The sequence below is a fragment of the Saccostrea echinata genome, unplaced genomic scaffold (genome assembly GCF_033153115.1).
Source record: "Saccostrea echinata isolate AGI-Se365-2 ecotype Australia unplaced genomic scaffold, CSIRO_AGI_Sech_v1 ptg000058l, whole genome shotgun sequence".
Lineage (NCBI taxonomy): Eukaryota > Metazoa > Mollusca > Bivalvia > Ostreida > Ostreidae > Saccostrea > Saccostrea echinata.
In genome coordinates, this window is record NW_026889807.1 from 5,348,639 (window position 1) to 5,367,103 (window position 18,465).

At 32.8% G+C, this 18,465-nt stretch overlaps 1 pseudogene; it reads left to right on the plus strand.

The window, feature by feature from the left end:
* Nucleotides 1–16,604: 16,604 nt before the first annotated feature.
* Nucleotides 16,605–18,196, plus strand: LOC133174653 (uncharacterized; annotated as a pseudogene).
* Nucleotides 18,197–18,465: the final 269 nt, after the last annotated feature.

An 18,465-nucleotide genomic window follows, 5' to 3' on the forward strand; every position in this document is an offset into this window, starting at 1 on the left:
TAGTCCAGTTTGATACTTTTTATGGATTTCCCGTATTAATTGTAGCTTTCCCATAGTTTTGGTTGTTTAAAACGTACACCGGCTGAAAAATGGGCGGACATAAAGGAACATTATGTTGACACATAAAAGGAAAGAATTCAGCTAACTAAGGCAAGGGCGGATCCAGAAAGGGGCGTAGCATATAAATATTAGCATAAATGAGCCGAAAATAGCATTGGAACCCCCATCATATGCTAAGAATCTTAAAAATATTGAATGCGCACTTTTGAGTCACATTTGATAGAATATTTTGAAGCTTAATCACGATTTTTTTTATTTTCCCTGCATATTGCTTCATCTATGTGGAATCAATGATAATAAACAATGAAATACTGCTATCCCAGTTTTAAAGAGAAGAGGCTATGTATTTCTCTCTGCCAGTACAAATGAAAAGGATGAAGGGAGAAAAAATGTACAGTTGCAAAAAAGACTATATAGAGCATGTACATATTAATATATCTTAAATTTTAGTTACATATTCTGCTTTAATCTTATTTTATCTATATTTTAAAAATATGAACATGGTAAAGTTAGTCTAATTCAAAAGTATTCAAAGTTTAATTTAATCACCATTCAAATCCTGCTCCGCATCGAGAGTCCATATCTATTTCCTATCAAGATGTTCGAAACGGGCCCATACCCCTCGCATCGTCCTGCACATTAACAGAAAAAGAAAGAAAAAAAAACACGGGACTCTCGAATATTGCTTTGTAAAAAGTATTATTGGAACTAATCATAAATCTGCTTATGATTTTCATATTCAAATGTATGTAATTGATGATCATAATATTTAACAGTATATGTATTTGAATGAAAAGAAATCCCATTCCATATATATCTCCATAAACATACATGTACCTTTTATAATGCATTACAGAAAAACAGAAGAAAAAAAAACATGGCAACTGCAGAAGGTCAAGATATCATAAGGTGTCTACTCTGTTCTGATCCTGTGGAATTTCATTGTAATCCATGCCGTGTCGATTTATGTGAAAACTGTGTTCTGATTCATATGAAAGACAAAACAAAAAAGCATCAGGTCGTCGAATTTAGCAGCAAACATGATTTATTTGTATTCCCTACGTGTACTTCTCATGTGAACATTTGCGAAACATACTGCAGGGACTGTAAAGAGTCGACATGTATCAAATGTTTATTAGAGTCCCATAAGGAACATGACTTTGTGGACATGGAAACTATAATTGAAGACCTGAGAAAACATATTATATCTGAAACAGAGGTAGAAAAGAGCATCTTGAAGAAATGCCAAACATTCAAGGATACCATTAATTCTCAAGAAAATGAATTTGATAAAATCGCTGATGAAATATCTCTAAGGGAAGAAAAAATAGTCGAGTCTGTCCACCTTACAGAAGTAAAATTAAGATCAGGTGTAATGAAAAAGAAAACAGAAGTAATGGCGGTTAATGTAGAAAGTGCAAAGAAAATTTGTGATGCGGAACACCAACTACAGCAAGCCATTAAGGAAAATGAGGTAATTTTGCGTTCCAAAAATGTAATGGATTTTATAAACTACAGCACTGTAAGAGAAAAAATTAAGGAAGATTCCCTTTTCCCCGAGAATCCATTTCCGAAACTTGTAACCAAAGAAAATTTCGATGATCAGATATTGATATTATTTGGATCTTTATCACTCGACGACATCGAGGAGTGCAAAGATGTTGATTTACCAAAGGCAAATAGTTCTGTAATGAAAACATTTCAAAGTCCATTTAATGAAATATGTAGTATAAAATGCAATGACAAAGATGGAATATGGGTCAGTGGAAAAAGTCCTCAACTTTATAGATTGGATAGCACTGGAAAAATCTTAAAGATTTTAGACATTAGTTATAAGGCTACTGGCTTCACATTTGATGCACATGGAAATGTATTTTTTTCGAATTATTCTGACGTGTACCTGATTGAAGACTCCGAAAGAAGAAGCCACATATATGTAAACAACTGGCATTTCAAAGGTCTTTGCTTTACTGGAAATGGAGACCTTTTAGCAAGCATGCGCACTACAGGATTGAAGAAAAGTAAAATTACACGGTTTGCGGGAGTCGAAGAAGTGCAGAGGATTCAATACGACAGCGAATATAATTCATTCCTTTCTACAAACAATGATGATGTTCTCTTCCTGACCACAAATACTGACGGAGATAACTGTGTGGCTGATAGGGCTGTGAGGCAGTTGTGGTGTTCGATGGTCTTGGTGAATTGCGATTTCGATACCTCGGAAACGTCTCAGAACAAACGACGCTTAAATCTTTCAAACCGTACGATATCGCTACTGATGTCAGTCAAAACATGCTTGTTACTGACACTGAAAACAATTTAATCCATATAGTAGACCGAGATGGAAACTTGATCCGCCTCATAGAAGACTTAAGTGTGGGAGCTCTCTGTATAGACTCGCAAGAAAATCTGATCGTTGGAGATATTAAGACTGGGCTTGTTCAGATAATTAAATATCGTGACTGATTTATCTTAAAAAAAATGCAAAGAACTTAATATTTAGTAGAAATACTTTATAGCACTACATATGTAAAACTTGCTTAAAATGATTCTACATAAGAATATGTAACGGCGAAAAAAGGCAAAAATAATGTATGGGGTTTACTGATTATGATATTCTGGGCATCGTGGATGTGTACAGCTGTGGAAAAAACCGCTTTCAGTTTGCTTATGGTTATTAGCATTATTTATAACATAAAAACAGTATATTGACATTTTGTTATCTTTTGTAAATAGAGAGAAATAATTCAGCAACAAAAAAGCGCTCGTTTCTACAATATTGTACTATTATTTTTCTTTTCTTCAGAGGATTTTGAACTCTTCTTATTATTTCATTTCTGTTCTCCATCCTTCCGTCTATATGTGTATAAACTTCTCATTTATTTTTTATTACTTCACCAGAGTTAGTAAAGCAAATTCAACCTGGGCAGAAATTGGATAATTATAAAAGGAATATAAAAAACTGTTTAAAGGAAATGGCATGTTCTTTTAAGTAGATAGATTATTAAGAAAAGGCAGGGACATAACATCGGTATTGAAGTGGGACCGACCAGAGAGAAAAAACAACTTACCTATTAAAAAAAAAAAAAGAAAAAAAAAACTTTTTTTGTTGGGTAGTAGGGGTGCTAGGTTTAAATGTTTAAACATTTTATCGGTATTAAAGTTTAATCATCAAAGACTAAATTGCCATTATTTATCCCTTTTTTATATACTGAAACGAAAAGTGAGGGGGGGTTGGGGTTTGGCAACCAGCCTTTCAATGAGCATTTTTTAATGGAGAAAAAAATCACATTAATAAGCGGGCATCCCAGAGTATAGACATTCAAATCTGTTTAACTCTGATCCATTGGTATTATCTTTGTTGCATATACTTTTCATGTGAATAATTATTTTAAGTTTAAGCATTATATGTGATTACATGAAAATTAACTCGTTTATGTTAGTATTATTTTCACCTTTTCTCATTATATATTGTATTAACATTTATCTCTATTGCTTTCTGATATTTGAATTATTAATAATCTTTGAACTTCTTTGTTACTTTGCGTCAGACATATTTTTTTAAAAAGCTGTATGGAAACAAAAAGTGTACTCTGAAAGTGTAATTCTATATGGAAATTTTTTCTTTTAAAAATAAATTTTTACCTTTACTCGGCACTGAGGGCCATTGAACAGTGAGGGATTTTTTTATCGTGCAAACGCCTGCCGTGACACGGGGCCTTGGTGTTTAAGGTCTCATCCGAAGGACTCGCAACTTTCACTTCAAGTGCCGAGCAAATGGCGAAGAAACAGTTGCTACCCATTTTTTATTGACTTAGGTCAGTCGCGGCCGAGATTCGGACTCACGATCCCCCGACCACGGAGCACTCTACAAACTGAGCTACCGTGAACGGTTTCAAACCGTTTGTGTTTGTTTGTAAATTTAAAAAATGTGTACGAAGGGTGTCGACGAAAACTTTTTGTCTGACATTTTACATTGAATCTCATTACTATAGGATATATGAAGTGAAAAAATTATTGCAAGATTTCATATGTCTATTTTCTTCGTCTACTTTTTTTCCCCTTTATAAGCTTTTAGAAAATTTAGTTATGGATTATTACATGTACTATTTCTGATTCCACAAAATGACAGTTATAATGAAGCTCAGAAATCGATCATCGTCTTCTATTTTACGATAAAGTAAGTCCTAAAAACAAACTTGATACTCTCCTTTTTAAAACAATCAGTTGATGAAACAGTAATAGACCTCCACAAAATATTTTCCGGATTCTCATATCAATAAAAGGGGGATCGACATATAGGTTTATACGAACATGATTGTCTTGAAATTAACAAAAGCTGAATACTCTTGGTGATCTCTTCTCTTTATGAAACACTGATATAATTCAAAGATGACGAAGCTAACCACGATTATGTGGACTTATCTCCTCTCATATGGTAAATCTAGTTATAGATTTAATAATAAAGATATATTATCTAATTATAGATTTATTTGATAAGATTTATCAATTTATATTTATTTATTTATTTACAGAATCTAGTACTTAATTCAAATTAGTGACAATAAGTTCATCAACACCTAAAAATACGAGTCAGTACTGACTTCAGCGTCATAAGCAAGACAGCTCATTGCTTAACTATTTCCAGTACTTTCAGTACTTTGATTTTTAAAGTCACTCGCAGTTCTGTCAGATTCTGCTTCCGAAAGAAATCTGTAAATGTTCATCCATTGATTTTTATATAGCATCATCCATAGAAGTTTAGTTGTTGTCAGCAGGCAAAGATTATTACTTTTATTTGAAATATGTAATGGATTAAATTGAAATTATTTTGGTTATTTCAACCAATGATTACATGATGGCTGTCAACATTGATTAAATCCCATGCATTTGGAACATGTGTTCCCCCACCTCCTTTAAAAAAAAAAATCAAAACATTTTTTAGCTTAAAAAGCAAAATAAATAAATAAATAAATAAATAAATAAATAAATAATATTAAAAATAATAATAATAATAATAATAATAAAATAAAGTGAAATAAAATAAATTTCTATTAGTTTTCAATGATTATTTATTGAGTTTACAGACACTTAAGGCTTGGTCCACACCCTTCTATTTTTTAGAATAAATTTTGGATCGAACAAGTTTTTATTCTTTCTACTCGTGTTCTTACATATACATTAAATGTAATTGATATTGTATCTCTTTTGTCTTTTTGAGCTGTTTTAAATACGATAATCGATAAATACAAAGTATTTTTGTCTTTTATTTGACACCCCCCCCCCCCCCCCCCATCAATAATGGTATCATTCTTAGGACGATATTATTTCATACTGGAGGGGATAACAAAAATAAGGAAAAAGTTAACAATTCAGAGAAAGGGATTTTATCGGATTTTCCTCCGGAAGACTAGCTTTATAGCAAGTCTACCCCTGTGGGCAAGAGTGGGTATACATAGCGACTCCTCCCCGGGCCCCCTCCCAACCAATCATAATGAGACTTCCATCATAATTAGCTTTCGCTGTCATGTCATTTATTATCCATTCCCCCTTTTTAAAAAAAAAATATGTTTAAACAATAATATAGATAATAAAGGGGTAAAAGAAAACCTTAAATAAGACCTGATTTCTATTATAAGGATTGGGCCTAGACAATATCACTTCCGAACAGATGTCTTAAAATTTGGAAAAGGGGGGGGGGGTTAGTTGACAGAAGTTACGTAGTTGAGCCCAATGTCTTCCAGATAACAGAGATTAAATTTTGTTAGTAAACTAAGCAAGAAATATATTTTCATGTAGTTTTGAAATTTAAACATAACATTTTTAGCTCGCTATTGTACATGATGTAAAGTTATAATTAACGCTTCATTTTGGTCCCCCTTACTTATTTCCGGAGATGAATGACAACACAGAACAAGCTGTATGAAATCAAGCACACAAGACAGAAACTGAGATAACCAATAGCCTTGCGATCCAGTTTGCCCAAACCTCAAAATCCTGCATCCGCGCCTTGATAGAGAGAGAGCGCAAACATTTAGATCACATAATTTGTGCGACATGATTTGTCGGCCTAAGCCCCCGTTCACACATAGACGCCGCTTCTACTACGATCAAAGCGTGGCCTAAAACGTGGCCGATCGTGACAAATCGCAGGAGAAACGTAGTGTAGTCTTTATAAGCGCAGTATGATCTCGGTAGGGCCTTCATGATCGGAGAGCTCTACGCTCTCGCCACGCTTATTTAGAACATGCTCAAAACAAACGTAGTGGGATCGTGGCCAACAAGAATCGGGGTAAAGTCGTAAAAAGAGCGTAGTAGAAGCGCCGTAATCGTACAAGCAGCGCGGAAGCATCGTGGACAGATCTTCGTGATCGTAGTAAAAGCGCAGTAAAAGTGTAGTACAGTCGGGAACTTATCAAGTACGCTCCTACAACGTTCCCACTACTGTTTTTACTACGTTCCCACTACCATGTAAATCGTACTAGAAGCGTAGTACAATCGCAATATGATCGGCACCGCCGTAGCGATATCGTCGTACAGTCATCTAGGTCTACGTAGTGTCGTAGTATGATCTTAAATGTCGTAGCGGCAGCGAAGCGTAAACGCAGTAAACGCGGCCGCTGGTCGGCAACGGTCTGCGTAACATCGTAGTAGAAGCATGTTAGCAGCGCGTTTGACGTAGGGGCATCGTAGTAGGGTCGTAATGAAGACCATAATTTGCCAAATTGCTCGATTTAGACGCCGATCGGCTCCGATCCGCCCCGATCCAAAACTTTCTCAGATCGTGGCATCGTCGTATAGTCGCAGCTCTGTGTGAACGGGGGGTAAGATTTGCACACCAAAAAAGAAGGTTAGTTTGTTAACACTTTCTTCTAAAAAGTATTTTATTTGTTTTGATGATTATCAGGTATTTAGCAGAAATAAGAGTTATAATACGACAGTTTCTACTTTCGATTTTCCACCGAAAAACCCACGTCACCTGAACAGGTGAAATAAGTAAGCTAGGATTCAGCGTATACATCACATGACCTAATATTTAATATTTAGCGCTTGTAATTTTTTGCAGATTTATTACACAATATAACTGAAATGTGTGCTGAATTTTAAATATTATGACTTAAAATCAATTGGAACATAATAAGTCTCTTCCCACAGGCCAAGGGCACTGAGGGTTAATGTAAATATCGAGTATGTTCATGTAAAAACAGATAAGTGTGTAAGGACAGGGTTTTTTTTTAATTTTCAAAATGATCAAGGGCAGATTATTTACATATTAGAGGTTTGAATAAAACTTGGATTTTGATTTTTGATAATTCTTTAGAAAAATACCATCTCTTAAACTTTGGTCGTTTTTTTTTTTTTAAATATTGCATTTAGGGTATCCTATTTGTTTGGATAAATCCTACTACAGTGTTCGAATTAGAACTTTTTTTTTTTTTTGGTAAATCAATTGTACATAAATCAGAGATCTGCATTTTTCTTGGATTTTGATCTGAGAAAAATACCAGCTTTTGAACGCAATCATTTGGGGGGGGGGGGGGCAAAAATTGCATATTGGGTATTTGTCCGGATAACGCCTCCTACATTTTTCAAGATCATATATATATATTTTTGCATGCAGATCAATTATACATATACATTTACATTTATCAGAGATGTGCAGTTTACTTGGGATTTATTTTTTTATCATGTTTATTAAGAAAATACCAGCTTTTGAACATAGTAGTTTTTGGATAACTCCTTCTTCAGTTTTCAGGATAAGAATTGTTTTATTTTACAGATCAATAGTAGATATATAAGAAACATGAATTTTTCTTGGTTTCTTATTTTTGACACTTTATGAGAATGATACCTGCTTTTGAACTTTATCATGTTTTGCAAAATATTGCATATATTAAAGGATATCCCACTTGTCTGGATACAGTTCTTAAGATAAGAAGTGCTTATTTTACAGATCAGTTGGAAATATTTCAGAGAAGAGAAGTGCATACTACTTGGATTTCAAAATTAGATAATTTACATTACCAATTCCCAGTCTTAAAAAGTTAATTCTTTTGTAAGATATTGCATAGATGATTTCCCATATCTCTGGATAATTCTCCTACAGCTTTGAAAACTAGATACTTTGTTTTATTTTGCAGATCAATTGCCCATGTGCCAAATATGTGAATATTACTAGGATTTTAATTGACTGTGATGGCAACTTTGTCTGTTATCTGGAGCATTCCTGTAATGGAGGACTTAGTGTTGATGCTGACAACAATTTAGTTATTGGTGATAGAAAAAGTGGAAAAATTCAGTTCATCAAATATTTAGGGTAATTTTTTTAATGAAAATCAGACGAACAAGCAAGTCAAAAAAAGTTATGATTTTTGGAAATCCGCCATTAATTTGCCCTTCATTACACCGTTTTTTTTTTTGTTGTTGTTGTTTGTTTTGTTTTGTTTTTTTGTTTTTTTTTTTGTTTTTTTTTTGTTTTTTGTTTTTTTTTTTTTTTTTTTTTTTGTTGTTGTTGTTAAAACCTTTGATGTTTTCATTCTTGAGATCAGAATTAGTGAAAAATAAATTATTTCAAGATGTAGTAACTAGTTTTCGAGTATTATATTTGAATTTGGAATAATACATGACTAATAAAGTTGTGCACAAAAAGATTATCCTTGCCATATGCCTTGCTTTTTGCTGAAAAGGTTTGATACATAATTATCTGCACATTGATATGTTCAACTGAGTTATGCAAATCATGATTGTAAGATCAATATTGAATTGTGTTTAAATCTTATATTTGCATTACACATGAATTAGTTGTTTTATTTGGTCTCAACTTTGCGGGAGTCCTAAGAGATCAATATTTCCGTCCATTGTCACGAGTATACACCCTCCCCCATCCTTGCCCTGTTACCAGAATATTCATTGGTTATAGGTTTATAGTGAACTTTATTCAAAATTCAAGATAAATAATTAAGGTTAAAGCATGTAAAAAATAATAATTAAAAAAAATTAAAGCACAATTTTTCCCTTCTTTGACACAATCTGGCATGTATTTGACCAGCATAACTTTTTTCCTAAAGAGTGTGAGTGATCATATATTAAAAGATCAAAGCATACACCTTCTGTTTTGTTTGTTTGTTTGCTGTTTAACGTCCGAATTTTTCACTCATATTGAGACGCCACAACTTGTCGGTGGAAGGCTGCAAATTTATACCTATACTTGACACTTAGGGCTATTGAGTAGTGAGGGATCTTATTCATGCCAACACCTACTGCGTCACGGGACCCTCGGTTTATGCGGTCTCATTTAAAGGACCGGTCGCCACGTCCCGCAGTTGATGTGAACCCGCGACGTAAATATAACTTTCGTAAAACTCCACTCTTTAGTACATAATTTTGTCTTCGGACATGGTTAGCTCACACTTAATAAAAAAGTACCCACAATGAAGGATATATATACGTTTCAGACTTACTCAAAATCAAAACATGTAGTGTTTAGACACAACAGGGATTTGATAACTCAGAGGATTTTCAGGTGAACCACATAATTATAGAACTGAATGGGATATCATTAACCCTGCTCTCTATAAATTCTACTTGCCATTGCATGTATACAAATGCTTGTTTTGAGAAAAGATAATGAACATATTACATTGTAAAGATATTTTTATGTATAGTTATGAATGATAAATTAAAGGATACTGTTTAATATTTGAATTTTTTTGCTGTGCCAAGTGAATAGTATTTTCTATCTCCGTTCCGTCCTTACCTCTGTTTTTCTCTTTCCGTGTTTTAGCAACACCCCTCTTCCAAAATGACCAAACCGGAAATAGACTCATATACATGAATGTTTTTCGGATCCTTCAAAAACATGTTTTGATAAATGCCTTACATAAATCATAAGGTAAAGTACATTTATCTTATAGTATTTCAATTGTTCTACTAGAATACATTTGTGCACAATGTTTAGAATCGAAAGAGCAAGGCAATCTCTTAACTTAAGTGGACTAATCGCTGTATCGTTTGTTCCTCTATGTGGAGTGAGTGACAGATTGTTACTATATCAAGTTTACGGAAACAGTTGAAACCGTGTCCTCTGTATTTCTCTTTTTCATGTTTTGTTTAGCAACAAATACTTATTTTAAGGTGAATATTTTTTTTTTCATTTAGCATGTTTAAGTTTCAATTCATTTCGTCAGGGCATATTATAGAACAAGTTTTGGTTCCACTGGCCTGGTTTAGGCACCTAGCCTTCAGGTCGCTTTATATTAACTGAAAGCTGCACTGGCCTCAAATGTCACCTATAAAAGAAGAGAAATGCCTCACTTTTTGGCATCAATAAATATTGATTCTTCTTTGATTGATAATGATTTTTTTTCTTGTTTTTCAAAGTTGATAAGAAATTAATATCTATGTTATTTTGTAAATTAAAATACATTCACGGAATGATTTTTAAATATTTTGAATATCCAATGATCAATGTTTGTTTTGAAGACCCCATAATTTGGTAACATAATTACACGATAAGCCCGTTTTACAAAAATAGTATTGCAAATGATCAATTGGCATTGTTTCCATGACAACAGGTTACCTATTTTTGCACATATGTGAGAAATAGCAACAAAAGTCATTTTACCCCATTAATATATATTTGATGAATTGAAATGACTATTATTAATTTGTGTCTTTAAAATTATTTGTAAATTGCATTTTCTAAACAAAACGAAAAAAAAAATGCAAAAAAAAAAAATTGAACCTGCAAGAAATGCAAAATAATGTCAAAAAATAATGTTAAAAAAGTGGGGAAAACATAGAAGTGTACTTAAAAAACGCAAGCACAGGTGGGATAATTTGATGCTCCTAATTTTACCTTAAACAATTATTAAGAACATAGCAAACCAGAAGTCTCTGATAAGACTGTAGCTCTACTAGTTTGTACTTATAACAAAGGAAAAGAAAGTCGCACTTGGACTTGAAAATTTGCAAATAGAGTAATGATCCTTGGTTTAGTCTCTTTTTGTAGCAAGATTCATTGCAATCAGACTTAAACTGTAGGAAAGTAACCTTTTAAAAGATTTTTACAGAAATTTTGATTGTAGTAACCATGGCAACATCATTCAGTAAAATCAAAAAAAAAAAAAAAAAAAAATGATTAAGACAATTATGTATCTCAGTGTAGTCTATTTGCATGCCAAGTTACATTAAAATTAAAGAAAAACTATAGAAGGAGTAGCATTTTGAATGTATTTCACAGAAATTTGTATTTTAGTAACCATGGCAACACTTCTTCAAAATCAAAAACTGATAAACAGAATTATGTATCTCAGTGTAGTCTACTTGTGTGCCAAGTAATATTGAAATCAGACCAAAACTGTAGTTGGAGTAGAGTTTTATAGGAATTTCACAAAAATTTCTATCTTTAGTAACCATGGCAACACTGTTCATCAAAATCAAAAAACTGATGCACTTAAAATGTATCTTAGTGTTGTCTACATGTGTGCCAAGTTACATTGAAATCAAACCAAATATGTAGGAGGAGTAGCATTTTAAAGGAATTTCACAGAAATTTCTATTTTTAATAACCATGGCAACACCATCCAACAAAATCAAAAACGGATGCACTAAGTTATGTATCTTAGTGTAGTCTACTGGTATGCCAAGTTATATTGAAATCAAACCAAAACTGTAGGAGGAGTAGCGTTTTGAAAAATTGTTTACAGGCAGAGGGACAGACAGACAGACAGACAGCTAGACGGATGGTCGAGGGACACCTTACTATCACAAAAGCTCTTCTGGTCTCTGACCAGTAGAGCTAAATAATGGAGTGGTAACATTTGATTTAAGAAAATAAATCGTAAACTTTGTAAAAATCTCTGAAATTACATACTTTTCACCAAGAGTTGTTTCCCCTTTTCGGAAATCATATAAATCATATAAACCAAATTTCAAGAAAATGAGAGTGAAAGTAGACAGCAGAACATGAATCAGATAAGTTATTTCTTTTTGTTTTGGATACTTTCAGTCATTTCAAACCCACTTTGTATAGTATTTTGTATTACTGGAAGTTAAATGTTTGGTCAGGCCTTGTTGTGTCTGAGAAATATATGTGTTATGGTTTTGTTTGTTGTTTAATGTCCCTCTCGAGAATTTTTCACTCATATGGAGACGCCACCACTTGCCAGTGGAGAGCTGCAAATTTTGACCTATACTCGACACTCAGGGACATTGAGCAGTGAGAAATCTTTTTTGTGCTAACACATACTGCGACATGGGACCTCAATATATACGGTCTCATCCGAAGGACCGGTCTCCACGTCCCACAGTGGGAATGGAACCTGCGACGTAAGGAACAACTCCTTACTCCGCGTCTAGAACAGTTTTGTTTTGTTTTATTTTGTTTTGTTTTTTGTTTTTGTTGTTTTTAATAAATCATGAGTTTCTTTAAGTGAAATGAAAATGTTGATTATTTTGATTTATTTATTGATTCAGAAGAAGAAATATAATAATGTAATGTGACTCTATTTTTTTTTATATTGTTAATATCAATAATTATTTGAAATGTTCCTGAGCTATTTGGTTGCCATAGCAACACTTTTTTTTCAATTTTAGATTTCTATTTTGTTTAAATGTTTAGTGAAATGGAAATGTAAATTAGTGAGATTTTTTTTTTTTTTTTTTCATTTATGATTTAATTAAAGCAGATATGTACAAAAAATCAGTCAAATGTAGAAGCAACAAATTAATCCAAATTCTCCATAACAACCATTTTTGTTTTCGTTTTATTTTATATAAAGAAATATTACCAATCTAGAAATTTTTGGTTTTTGTTGAGTATGGAAATAGCTTTTAAATAATGGTATTCATTTGTATGGAGTGCCTGAATGTTTTTTTTTTTTTTTTTTTTTTTTTTTTTTAATTTTTTTCTTTTGCTATTATTTGTAGAAAATGTCCAAAATCTGCATTTTATTATATTTTTCAAATTTGTTAAATTTGACACTTTTCATTGAACGATCTTTCATTCATGGCCAACTACTAAATTAATACACTAATTGTGGTAGTTACTCCTATGAATAATACATCAGAATACCGGTAGGTAACTGTTAATCCTGTACGAAATGTGTAGAAAATGAAAAAAAAAAATAAGATGAAGTTGGTATAATTTTAGTAGAATGCTGCTCATTTATGGGCTAAAAATGGCGGTTTTGGTTGTCATGGCAACCGTAACTCAAATTGTTTGTTGACTCCAAATATGATCTATACGTGTTGTTTCTACATTACAAGCAAAATATCAGCTAAATTTGTGATGTACCATTTCCAACTTTTTTCTATCAGTACTAATATTATAAAAATGTTACACATTCCGATAAATCTGTCTTTGTATGATTGAAACTATAATGATTAGAACTCATAAATTCTTACCGAAATATATTCACAGTAAAAAAGTATGCTAGCATAGCTTAAATTATTAGGACTCTAAATCATAATTGCAGATAGAAAATGATAGCCCAAAAAATATATATTAACATGTATATTCTATATGTTCTACTATCCAGTTTTACAATTCTCTTTGGACCAAAAATTGCATTTGTAGTAAATGTCATGTTAATTGGAAATTATTGCTGAGTTGTAACATGTTGCACTCTTATGACTATTATTATTATTATTAATTATTATACAGATAGAAAGCAAAATAGAGGAAAGCAAACATATATCAAAATGTCAAAATAGCATCATAAAATCGAACTTAAAATTGTAGAGTTTTCATGAAAAAGGAATCCCAAATTACAAAAAAAAAAAAAAAAAAAAAAAATAAATATATATATATATATATATATATATATATATATATATATATATATATATATATATATATATATATATATATATATATATATATATATATATATATATATATATAAACTACATAAAAATCAGGGTGAAAGGACTTTCCTCAATGTAAACTTCGATTATCTCTGTCTCTCGTTGAAATATTGTTTTTATTTATCTTTTATCTTTTTATTACTTTATCTTTCCACAGTGTAACAATGTAAATGTGATGGGACTTTTTAACCATACACAGAGACGTAAGCGTAGTCATGGGCATCGGTCTTACAATAAACCTTTAATACACGATGTCTCTTTTGATTCATTACTACCTTACGTAAATCAACAGTTAGGTCTACATCATATTCGCACCAAACTTTACTCTGTCCCTTTGAAACTTTTAAATAGTCTTCTTGAAAAGGTCAAGGAAAGTCCATTTTTTGATTCCTCGACACCAGAATATAGGCTCGGATCTGTAGTTATGGATATTGCCAATCAAAGGCTTTTTAAACCCCCGCGTTTTACTGAAGAAAATGCAGCTAAAACAATCCGTTTTTTCCTTAAACTTCAATATGCCAACAAAGGAATTGACGCAGTTAATATAAGTAATATTCTTAATCACAGAAGGGTCCAGTCTTGTATTCCACCATATTTCAAGTTAAAGACTACACCTTGTATTTCCTACAAATATACATCGACTATTGCTTCCAAACTTTTTAATTACAAGAAAACTTTACAGGGCCTGGATATCGAATATCTGAAACATAATCCTCCATCGTGTTCATGTTCTTCTTCGCCCTATGACTATAGTCCTGCTGGACACGTTATTACTGGTGACGTAAATATAGTTAATAATGAGGACCTTAGATCACTAATTTTAAAAGGTCCTAAATTTAGGGAACCCAGATCCTTCAACTGGCGTAAGAATTTCATAAATATCATGGATTCTGTAGAGAACTACGCCAGGCGATGGGTCAGACATAAAAAAGAAGACCTTGACACTTTGTCAGAATGGAATAAATGTATCAGATGTATGTTAAAATCGCGCATTAAAAAGTTGAGAGGCAATATGAAAACCATCTATCCTTCTGTATTCAATAATCCAGAAGTGAAAAAAGAATTAGATAGATTACATGATCAGTACGTACTGGTCCCTGCTGACAAAGCAGGTAACAACATTGTCTTTGTTTGTAAGGCTCATTATATTAAATGTATTTTAGAGGAACTTGGATTTAATTCTACAAGTGGTAATCCAACTTATAATCATAGTTCCCCTTTTCTTCAATTCTTCAAAATCATATGTCAGTTTTGAATATTTTTAATATTCCAAACAACCAAAATGAATTCGAATTACCATATTTATATTGGATTCCGAAACTTCATAAAAATCCTTACAAACAAAGATACATAGCGGGTTCCAGTAAATGTTCAACCAAGCCTCTATCTTTACTCCTCACTAAGATATTAACAGTAGTGAAGGAGAAACTTCAAGAGTACTGTGCAACAATATATTCGAGAAGTGGTGTAAATCAGATGTGGATACTTAAAAATTCCAAGGAACTTTTGGAAAATTTGAAATCACAAGATTTTACCAAAATCAACAGCTTAAAAACTTACGACTTTTCAACTTTATACACAACCATTCCCCACGATAAATTAAAGTCCAGGCTTTTTGATATCATTGACAGCTGCTTTTTCAATAAAAATGGAACTCGTAAATATACTTACCTTGTCATTGGTCATTTGCAAAATTATTTTGTTAAAAAACATTCTGATTGTACACACAAGTACTCTGAAGTTGACATTAAAAAGATGCTTGAGTTTCTGATTGACAATATCGATGTGGTTTTTGGAGACCAGGTCTTCCAACAATCTATTGGAATTCCTATGGGTACCAATTGCGCCCCGTTACTAGCAGACCTTTTTTTGTATTCATATGAAGCAGAATTTGTCCAAAATCTTGTATGTGAAAAGAAGAAAACACTTGCTGTGGCGTTCAACTCGACATTTAGATATATCGACGACGTATTGTCAATCAACAATGGCTATTTTCATTCTTATGTCTATACGATATATCCTGGTGAACTTGAGATAAAAGATACCACAGAGTCTGACACATCTGTTTCATATTTGGATATTTTACTTGAAAAAGACGTTAATGGTAATCTAACAACCAAGCTTTATGATAAACGTGATGACTTTAACTTTTCAATCGTCAACTTCCCTTACTTATGCAGCAATATACCTTCATCACCTGCATACGGGGTATATATCTCTCAGTTGATTCGATACGCAAGAGCATGCTCTACGTATGTACAATTTCTAAAACGAGGTAAATTATTGACAAATAAGTTGATGAAACAAGAATATCAGCTGTCTCGTTTAAAGTCATCATTTCGTAAGTTCTTTGGTCGATACAATGACCTTGTCAGCAAATACAATTTATCATTGAGTCAAATGCTGACTGACGTTTTTCATACTAATTGTTAGGCCATTATTTACACACTGAATTGTCGACGGATTTTTCCGTTATTTCCCGATCATGACAAGGAGCACACTGCGGGTGTGACCGGTCGGCAGGGGATGCTCACTCCTCCATGGCACCTGATCCCACCTCTGATGTGTGGATGTCCGTGTTTGCTCTGCTCCTATTTTGTATTGTATAATGGACTTTTGAGCTTGAATACTGTTCGTTATCTCCATATATTTCATTTTCAGACTTTCAAAAATACTAGCCATGGCAACAGCACAAGGTCAAGAAATCATAGAGTGTTCATTATGTCAAGAGCCAGTGGAATTTTATTGTAATCTCTGCCACACAGACTTATGTTGTAACTGTATTTTGATTCACATGAAAGACAAAACAAAAAAGCACCAAGTAGTTGAATTTAGCTCATCTTTCCTGAATGCAGTTCCCATGAAAACAAGTGTGAAACGTATTGCTTTGACTGTGAGATACCAACATGTATAAAGTGTGTAACAGATTCGCACAAAGGTCATGTCTTTTCTGATCTTGAAAAGGTGATTGAAAATCGAAAGAAACAGATAAATTCTGATATTGAGGAGCAAAAATCGATTTGTGTCAGGTATCGAAAATTAAAAGAAGCTATATTGCCTCAGGAAAATGATTTCGATATCACTATCAGCAAGATATCACAGAGAGAAGAGGAAGTTATAAAGTCTGTCCGCAATTCCGCTGAAAATTTTAGGTTAGATGTCTTGAAAAGGAAGGCAGAAAATATGGCACATAATTCTGAAAATATGTCAAAAATTTTGAATGCAGAACAACATTTACAACAAGTCATTGAACAGAGTGAAAAAACAATGGAATCCAGATTTGCCATTGATGTTTTAAACTACTGTTCAGTTAATAAAAAAAATCGAGAATATCCATGTTCTTTCGAAAGTGTACTCCCTGTGTTTTCCTCCGGACTATCTGATGAAGAACAGATATCATTAATATTGGGCTCAATATCCTATAAAGATGCAAACCAGGGTGAAAAATGGCACCTGCAGTTGCCAAATTACAACCATACAATACTGACAACAATTCAATCTCCATTCAAATTACTTAGGAAAATACAGTGTGCACATAACGGCAATATTTGGGCGAGTGGAAATGATAGCACAATCAAGAAATTCGATCAATTTGGACACATTTTACAAACAATAAATAATGCGCATAAATTTGAAAGTTTTGCCATAAATGCAGAGGGAGATGTTTTGTTTATCGCAGAGAAACCAATTGGAGCGATAAATATGTTTAGAGAGGCTAAATTTAAACGCTATTTATATTTTGAAGATTCGTTTCCTGGTGGACTTTACTTTTCAGGAAAAGACAATGTTTTAGTCAGCCTGCGCTCAACAGCTTAAAAGCAGAGTAGAGTTGGGAGATTCTATAAACAAAAGGAGATACAGCAAATCCAGTACGACAGACAGGGATTCCCTTTGTTTTCTACGCTCAAAAATATGATTCTGCCTTTGACTGAGAACGGAAATGGAAATATCTGTGTTGCTGACATGGCAGGGAAGACAGTTGTCGTTGTGAATAAATTTGGAGAACTTAGATTCAAATACAATGGTAACATTGCCAACCAATCTAAGTTCACAGAGTTTACTCCTCGACATATTGCTGCTGATGTCTCTTGTCAGATTCTCATTAGTGACAGTGCAAATGATATCGTCCATATCATTGACTGTGATGGTAACTTTGTCTGTTATATAGAACATCCATGTAAAGGTGGACTTAGTATTGATACTGATCATAATCTGGTTGTGGGGGACAAAGAAAATGGTTCAATAAGAATAGTCACTTATTAAGATCATTTAAAGAGCAATGTATTTGTACCTTATCACACTTATTCTGCTGAGAATTTTAAAAAAAAGTTTGTGTAAAAGTAGAAAAAATGTAAAATCAAATCCAATTCTAGTGTTCAGACAAAACCGAAAGGCTCTTTGTAATGGAGGAATAAAATGACATTTGATAAAATTAGCGAAAATGTAGGCTAGCTATCCGACCCCTTTCTCCCTTTTACCTTAGTTATGAGAATGTACTAAAAATTTCAAATGTTTTTGAAAAATTTATGAAGAAAA